Source organism: Zalophus californianus, chromosome 5, assembly GCF_009762305.2.
Source record: "Zalophus californianus isolate mZalCal1 chromosome 5, mZalCal1.pri.v2, whole genome shotgun sequence".
In the NCBI taxonomy this organism is placed as follows: Eukaryota; Metazoa; Chordata; class Mammalia; order Carnivora; family Otariidae; genus Zalophus; species Zalophus californianus.
In genome coordinates, this window is record NC_045599.1 from 135024792 (window position 1) to 135034471 (window position 9680).

Consider the following 9680-nt stretch of genomic DNA (forward strand, 5'->3'; position numbering starts at 1 on the left):
ATAAGAGATACACAAAGTCATTTAATGCAAAGGTTCTGGGTGAAATGAGATGCTCTGTGAGATGGGGAATTCTTCAGTGATTGAGGGAATGAAAGTTGTAGGGCATAATGGGAGGATTTGTCCTTGTAGTGTTTTAGAAAAATTTGATAATTGGCCTCATTTTGGAGATGGCCTTGGGACAATGGTATGATGAAGGAAGGAGATAGAGGAGGAGGAGAGTGTAATAAGAGGTGGTCTTCTCTTCAGCACAATAAGTTCTGGGGGTGAGGATTCCGTTAACTCTTACAGCACATACTTTTTAAGCTGGATTATGAAGATTCTAATGTGGCCATTTATTTTCATTAGTGTTTGTTTCAAAAAATAGGAATTTATTCTACATACTTCTTTGATTCTTACTTTAAAAAAAATTACTGATTCCCCAATTAAATTCTTCCAGTTCAAACTGCATAGATTAGCCTCAATTTTACATTATATTAATGTATCTTTAACTAAAAAGTTTAGGTAATAATGAATATTCACTCTGCTAAGATTTTATTTTGTTTTGATTTGCTTTCTTGACACTAGAGACAACTGGGTATATTATCCACTGTAGCTGGTGTTTTACCTTTCAAGATGGATTCTGGGGTGTGGAATTGGTAAGAATTCGTAGTCAAGATTACATTCGTGTTTATGTGAACACGATAAACAATCTGCTTTCTAAGAAGTTGTGTAACACTTATTGTGTGCAAGAGAAGTGACTGAGAGTACATTTTCTCCTTCAATCCATGCCGATTATGGATATTATCATACATGCTGCTTTATTGTTTGCCAGTTTAACAGGTAAGAAGTGGTGTTAAATAATTAACTTGATCTTCCTGAAGCCTCGACAGATTCAACCTCTTTTCATTTATTCATTTGCCACCTAGATTTGGTCATCTGAAAATTATCCTTTCAAATAATTTGCATTTACCATGTTTCGTTGTAAATTTTGTTACCATTTTCAATGAACATTTATTGATTCTAGATCGATAATATGTCACATGATTTTGTCTTATTAATATGGCCAGTAGCATTGTCCATAGGCAATGTTCTTCCACACAGTAGCCATTTGTCAAATATGGTTGATTGAAGTGCTCAAAATGTTGCTACTGGCTATTTATAGAACATTTCCATCATCTCTGAAAGCTTTACCGGACAACAGTGGGCTATATAGAATGTGCAGCTTTTTATGAAGTCAAACATGACTTTGTTCTTATAATGTTTGGGTTTCCTGGCTTGTTTATAAAAAAATAATTCTATTATATGTGTAATATACACCTAATGTTCTAAATGCTTTGTTGCATGTTGCATTTTGTTATGTTTTACATTCCAAATTTTAATCTCCTGGCATTTATGAGGTATGAATTAAACATCAAATCACACTTAAATTTTTTCCTCATCTAGATTAAAAATAAAACACTATTGGTGGGGAGTGGGAGGGATGGGGTGGCTGGGTGATAGACATTGGGGAGGGTATGTGCTATGATGAGCGCTGTGAATTGTGTAAGACTGTTGAATCACAGACCTATACCTCTGAACACATAATACATTATATGTTTTTTTTTTTAAAGATTTTATTTATTTATTTGACAGAGAGAGACACAGCGAGAGAGGGAACACAAGCAGGGGGAGTGGGAGAAGAAGAAGCAGGCTTCCTGCCGAGCAGGGAGCCCGATGTGGGGCTCGATCCCAGGACCCTGAGGTCATGACCTGAGCCGAAGGCAGTCGCTTAACCAACTGAGCCACCCAGGCGCCCCAATACATTATATGTTAAAAAAAAAAAAGAAAAGAAGAAGATAGCAGAAGGGGAAGAATGAATGGGGGAATAAAAGGGGGAGATGAACCATGAGATGATGGACTCTGAAAAACAAACTGAGGGTTCTAGAGGGGAGAGGGGTGGGGGGATGAGTTAGCCTGGTGATGGGTATTAAAGAGGGCATGTACTGCATGGAGCACTGGGTATTATATGCAAACAATGAATCATGGAACACTACATCAAAAACAAATGATATAATGTATGGTGATTAATGTAGCATAATAAAAAAACACTATTGTCATACAAAAACAAGGCCCTATATACTAATGAATATATCTTTTTTGAGATATATTCTATTATATAGATATACTCTATTATTTTTCATTGATCTATTTGTCTGTTTCTGGGTTAGTACTGAAATCTTACTATTGGCATTGTCTTAATATTTTTCTCAATATCTGTTTTGGAATAGACCTTATTATTATTTTTCAACATATTTTAAAATTTATTTTCAGATAATATTCTTTCAGAAGGACATTAAAATCATAGTGTTCAATTCCCAAAGCAAATTTCATCAGAATTCTATTTAGAATTATATTGTCTTAATATATTTAATTTTGGAGAATTGATTTTTTTAATCATTATATATCTTTTCTCTGAGAATTTGGTTCTAATCTTTTTTCCCCATTTTTCTTTGGTTCTAATCTTGTTTTATATCTTTATTCTTCACTGATTTTAATTCTTAATTCTTTTAAATTTATTCTTTCCTTCTTTTTCATTTCTACTTTTCTTCTCACCTTGATGCAATTGCAACTCACCTATTACTGTTTATAATGTAATAGGTGTTATAAATGCTGTAAATATGATGCTCTCTTGTTCTTTGTTGAGGACGCTAAGTTTTTTTTAGATCTTTTGTATTTTACTCAACAATATATCTCTTCAAGATGTACATCCTTGATCTGGATTTCTAAATAATCGCCCCTTTGTCTGGTTCTAAAGGTATTTTTTAAAGACTACATGATAATTTCTCTCTGCTTATTCTGGAATGAGGCTAAGTTATTTGAGAAGCTTGACCCTACTGCCTCTATTTTTTCATAATCTTTATATTTTTAACTCTGTGGTGGGAGAGCAGGATGGTGCCTTAGTTCTCAATCTGATTATAATTCCTAAATCTCAGATGGACTTTATTATTTACCAAGTGGTTTAAACCACAGAAATTTGTTTTCTTATAGTTCTAGAGTCTGGAAATTCCAAGATCAATGGTCCTCAGGGTTTGATTTTTGGTGGGGGATCTCTTCCTGGCTTTCAGAGGACGACCTTCTCACTTCTCACAATGGAGAGAGAGAAATTCCTCTTTCTCTCTCTCTTATTCTCTGACTCTTGCCCTTCTTAAAAGCCCATAGTACCATGTAAGTAGGGCTCCACTCTTATAAGTTCATTTAAGCTTAATTACCTCCTAAGGATTTTATCTCTAGCTATTATCACCTTGAAGTTTAGGGCTTCAACATATGAACTTTGGAGGAATATAGTTCAGTCCACAGCAGGAGCTCAGGACCACAAATTGGCAGAAGACAGAACAATATACCATATGGATCAGGAAGCCCTCTACTGTGTACTGTGCAGTCATGTAAACCCAGCATTATCTCAGAGAAGGGCTAGGTGATGGAAGGCAGGTAGAAACTGGAGAGACTATTACTTAAGAGGACTATTAATTCATCAGATCCAGTTTTGAATTTCATAGAAATAAAATCAATTTCTTTTTTTATTACTCACTGGGCATAGGCTTATGATAATAAATTATAAAAAAAAAGAAAAACATGTTTCCTTTGTTCACTCTTAGTATAATGTGAATGTATTTATGACCCTGATATATAGTCCTTCACATGTCAAAGACAATGTTAGGGGAAAAGTGTAGAAATAAAGAACACTTAAATAAATTGAAAAAGAAAACTTGAAGTCATGACAAGGGAAATAAAAAATTTAAAAGGTAACATAATTGTAAGAGTGACAATCTTGGATGGTCCAAGAGATTTCTTTTTTTTTTTTAAAGATTTTATTTATTAATTTGACAGAGAGAGAGAGAGAGAGCGAGAGCAGGAACACAAGCAGGGGGAGTGGGAGAGGGAGAAGCAGGCCTCCCGCTGAGCAGGGAGCCTGATGTGGGACTCGATCCCAGGACCCTGGGATCATGACCTGAGCCGAAGGCAGACGCTTAACGACTGAGCCACCAGGCGTTCAGATCCAAGAGATTTCTGATTTATGCCTCTTGTCCTAACTTAATTATTAATAATGAAAAATTTAATATTAAAGTATTATGGATTGGTTGGATCCCTGTAAATATCTTGTTATAGCAGAAAACAAAGAAATTATCAAAGATTAGCAGGATCTCTCCCTCTCCCACTCCCCCTGCTTGTGTTCCCTCTCTCATTGTGTCTCTCTCTAACAAATAAATAAATAAAATCTTGGGGCGCCTGGGTGGTTCAGTCGTTAAGCATCTGCCTTCGGCTCAGGTCATGATTCCAGGTCCTGGGATCAAGCCCTGCATCGGGCTCCCGGCTCTGGGGGAAGCCTGCTTCTGAATCCTCTCCCACTCCCACTGCTTGTATTCCCTCTCTCGCTGTGTCTCTCTCTGTCAAATAAATAAATAAAATCTTTAAAAAATAAATAAATAAAAAATAAATAAAATCTTAAAAAATAAAAAGATCAGCAGGATCATTTATAGGTGTTCAGGAGTCAGTTTGAAAAAGTTCTAACAGGTTAACAATGGACAATTTGAGTATTAATAAGAATAACAATGTAATTGATTGAAATTTATAAATATTTTGATCAATAAGCATACATTTATGAAATTGTTTCAACTCATAAACTAAAAAAATTAGAATTAGAATATCATAATTTTGCAATCCCTGATAAGATAAAGGAACTAAAGCATTATAATCAATACACACATCCCAAATAAAAGATAACTAAACATTATGTGTCTCCTGATGAAAAAAATACCTATGAAGCATTCTTGTTGAAAGAGAGAGTTTGAGAGGTTGAGAGAGAAGAGAAGAGAGGAGAGAAAAGAGAAGAGAAGAGAAAGAAAGAAGAGAAAGAAGAGAAGAGAAAAATAGAGAAGAGAGGAGGAGGGGGGGAGGAGAGGGGAGGGGAGGGAAGAAAATCAGTCCTCTACATATAATTGCCAATTCAAAAACACTATAACAACAAAGGTGCTTGTTTAACAATTCTACAAGGATACAATGAGAAAAAATCCAGAACGTGGGGAACTCTATACGCAGTCTATTCAATAAATGAATTGTGAGGGATAGAAAGAGAGTGGACTTTGATAACATTAAGTTATAATTTTTTTATTTTGTGTTTATTTATAGTGTTTTAGGTGTAAATGTATATCCTTATTTTTTACAGATATATACTAACATGTTCATGAATGAAATTATATGATTCTGGAATTTGTTTCAAAATAATCCATTAGGGAATTAGAAAATGTATGTGGAGTGTAAATAAAACAAAATTCTTTGTGAATGGATAATTGCAGAAAATAGTAAACTGTTAATTATTCATTGACTGTATTATTTCTCTAGCTTTGTAAATATCTTTAAAATTTACTATAATAAAAACTGAAAAAAAATAATGTCTTGTTCTGTTTTCCGTCCAAACAGTTCTAGTAGTTGGGATTCGCAGAGGTAATTATTTTGATTAAATAGAGGTAATGGTTGGCTAAGTGGAAATTCACTGCTTAAAGGCAGCAGTTGATGTCAGAACTAATATCATAGTGTTTTGCCATTAATTCTAAGATGAGACTTCATTGATTTTTCTTGATATATGAATTGTGACAGATTTTTATTATGCAGACTTGGTTTCACAGAAAGAAAGTAGGGAAATTTTAATTAAACATATATCAATAAATGAAAGACATTAAGCTTCATGCTTGTCATTGCAGCAGAAGGAGAAAATATTAAGAAAAATGTAGGTGAGAACAAATTAAACAAATGTGCAGTTTAATTTAAAATGAGTCATCTAAGTCTTATATTGTTTCATTCTGGATGTTGTTATTCTATGTGCTCCACTTTGATGTTCCAAAAATAGAATATCCATAAGAAGCATGATCAATAAATCTTTGATCTATGCTACTATTACGAGTATTGTGGTAATTTCTGAAATTTCCTGTGACTTCACATGTTATACCTTACAGAAAAATATCACTGAAAACATATCAATTTCTTGAGAGAGGGATGGAATTCATGTGGTGATATTCTACCAATATTAAATTTGGTTCATCCAAAAGGAGTAAGTATGTGCACACTCAAATGGTAATATCTTGACACAAGAATTTTTCAAGAGTTTTACATTATAAGCACAGGCAATATATATATGACTAGCACAATATATAAATATGAATTTGAGAATAAATAAATCGATAATAAGGAGAAGCAAGTTAGGTAATAAAGAGAAAGACAATTAGCGAATGTTTATGTTTGGAAATGTGATTAAGCTCTCTCTGGGTACCAGGTAATTTAAAATAATTTGGAAAGAACTCATATTTAAATCATTTTCTATAGTAAAAGAAAAATTCAAGTGTAAGAGGCAAGGCTGGGGCGCCTGGGTGGCTCAGATGGTTAAGCGTCTGCTTTCGGCTCAGGTCATGATCCTGGAGTCCTGGGATCGAGTCCCGCATCGGGCTCCCTGCTCCTTGGGACCCTGCTTCTCCCCCTGCCTTTCTCTCTCTCTGCCTCTCTCTCTCTCTGTCTCTCATGAATAAATAAATAAAATCTTAAAAAAAAAGAGACAAGGCTGTACTTTTTCTTCTAATGAATATTTACATGTGAATGCTTCATTCGTAGTGAACATATTTTCAAAAAAGCTGAGGTCTGTTTCTCGGATTCTTTAATTAGAAAATATTATACAATGTCTATATGTCATATTAAAGTGTCAAATAAATATACATTGAAATTTTTTATGTTAGCATAAATATTTAATCCAACATTCTTAAATATTTCTGATGCTTTCTACACTGAAGTCTTCTTCCTATGGAGATGGAGTATGTTTAAGACATTTTCATTTCTTCACTTTAATTCATTCACTGATGGGGCAAAAGTTAAAATTGCTCTGGTAGTAATTGTAAAAGAAGTGTTAATTTTCAAAATATCGATGAAAGAGAGGTCCAATTTTAATTAATGTTGTTCCAAACTATCTAAATTTCTCTTTCAGTTAATTCAATTCCCCCCAAAGTAAATCCATTTATATTTCTCTTAGAGTATTTTAGTGTTGCTTTAATATGAATTTGTTATTTTGAGTATGAATTAACATGTGTATATTAAAATTTATTTTTCTGTGAAATATTTATTCATAGCTCTAGCATATGTTCTGTTGGATCTTTTTTTCTAGCTCTAAAATGTTCTTATATATTTAGAATATGCTGAGCAAATAGTTTCCCAGTGGACAGTTTGCCTTTTTACTCAACTACAGTTATTTTTTTTAACATAGTTTTTTTAAAGGCCTATGATTAAATATATTGATATTTTCATTTTAAGGACCTGGGAGTTTGAATAATAGCACATATTCCCCAATTATTTGTGAGAAATTCACCCACATTTTCTTCTATCACTTGTCTGGTTTTATTTTCAAATTAAAATATTTGATCCTTTTAAACTATATATACTGTTGTGTGATATGAGGAAAAGATCCAATTTTAACATTCTCCACATGACTTTATAGTTATTCCAGAACCACTTATTTAAAATACCATTCTTTCCCTGCTAATTTGAGACTGAAGCTTTATCATATATAAAATTTCCATAGGGAAATTTTTTTTTTGCATTTTCAAGATTTCTTAGATAGATATCTCTGTGTAAATGACTACAAAACTCTACAGTTAGACAGTTTTTCTAGGAAGGCAGTATTTGGCATAGTAATCAAAACAAATGAGAAAAACTTCTATTTCCTCTTCCATTGACCTCTCCAGTGTATCTTCCAACATTCATAATAGTGTTGGCTTGATACAGCTTTAAAAAAAAAATCCTAATTAGAAGTCCAATGATGAAAGCTGTCTTTAATCCCACATGTTGAATTCTTGATCTGTCATCTACTACCATCCCGAGGTAACCAGATGTCATTCTAGGCAATGTAGTACAACTTACAAATTAATTATTTTGGGTAATGTCCTTATACTACCATATTTTTATTCCTAATAAATGGTCTAGATTACTGTGATCAGAAATACTCTTTTTGATGGCCTAGAAGGAAGGCTGAGCCTAAGCAGACCAGTGGCCTCCTTAGCTTTGCCACCCAGGCTACATGTAATAACCCGTTATTACAATGAAGTTGGCTTAAGACAAGGAGAGTCATCTTCAAAGCTAATCACAGTGAGGGAAAAGGAACATTTCTTCTGTACTTGAGATATTAGCCTAAGTTCTATGAATTCATTTTTTCCTGTCGGATTCCTGGTTTGTATTCTGAGAATGAGAAGAAAGTTAACAACTTCAAAGTTAAAGAGGCTGGGCTATTCATTTTCCTACTAGCGACACAGGAAATAATCAACATATTCAAACCAAAAGAGAGGGGCGCCTGGGTGGCTCAGTTGGTTAAGCGACTGCCTTCGGCTCAGGTCATGATCCTGGAGTCGCGGGATCGAGTCCCACATCGGGCTCCCTACTCAGCGGGGAGTCTGCTTCTCCCTCTGACCCTCTTCCCTCTCGTGCTCTCTATCTCTCATTCTCTCTCTCTCAAATAAATAAATAAAATCTTTAAAAAAAATAATAAAACCAAAAGAGAGTACATCAATCACCATTTTCACAATGTTTAACACATCCTTTTTTTTCACCCATCTAGCTTGTATTCCTTTTGAGCTCCTCCTTAAAAAAAATAATAATAAGGACATAAATAAGGTCCATTTATAAGATTAGGAAAAAACTGACCAGGAATTAATATGTGTAAATTCACTGACCCTTTTCCTGCAGACACTTCCTGATGTTTGCTTTTCAAAGTGTTTCCCCTTTCCTACTTCTGGAATTTAGCGAGCATCACTATAATACAGCCCTAGGGCACCATGGGCAAAACTCTTAAATAGCTCAAGGATGGCAAGGAGTCACAGACTAACATTAATTCGGGTGTGAGACATGATTCCAGGAGGCTTCTATCAACACAAAATAGGGATAAGCTGTATGTGCATGTAGCTTATGTAATCAAAGGTAATAGCAGGCAGAGTACGGGCATACTCAGCTATCAGAATGATTGATGTTACAGAAGTCTAGCAGAAAGCTGTGAACATGGTGGGGAGGGTATCTAGCCACAGACTTGTCTGACATTGCGCAACAGGAAAAATGAATGGTAGGATATTATCAACATTGTATAAGTGTGTCAATATATATCGCATGACTAAGTATGTGTTTGTGTGTCTGTGTGTGAAAGAGAGAGAGAGAGATCTAGTTAAAAATAAGATGGTCAAGGGACACTGGGGTGGCTCAGTTGGTTAAGTGTCTGCTTTTGGTTCAGGTCAAGATCTCAGTGTCCTGGGATCAAGTCCTGCATCAGGCTCCCTGCTCAGTGGAGAATCTCCGTCTCCCTCTGCTCCTCCACCCCTCCTCCTCCCCTACTGCTGGTGAGCTCACTTTCTCTCTCTCTGACTCTCTCTCGTAAAAATAAATAAATAAAATCTTAAAAAAAATAAGATGGTCAATATCTAATTTTAGAATTTTCAGTTGCCCCTCTGGATTTTTATTCCTAAAGTTCTGGGTAACTGGAAGGGAAACAAGGAGGAGCACGCACCCACAGGAAGCCAGAAAATCTGATTAATATAAAAGCAAGCCCTTGAAACTGAGAAAAAACACTAATCTTGGCATCTGAAACTTACTGTCATTTCCATAGTTGTGTATTTTCCTTGTCTATGGAAGGTGTTGTTGCCAGT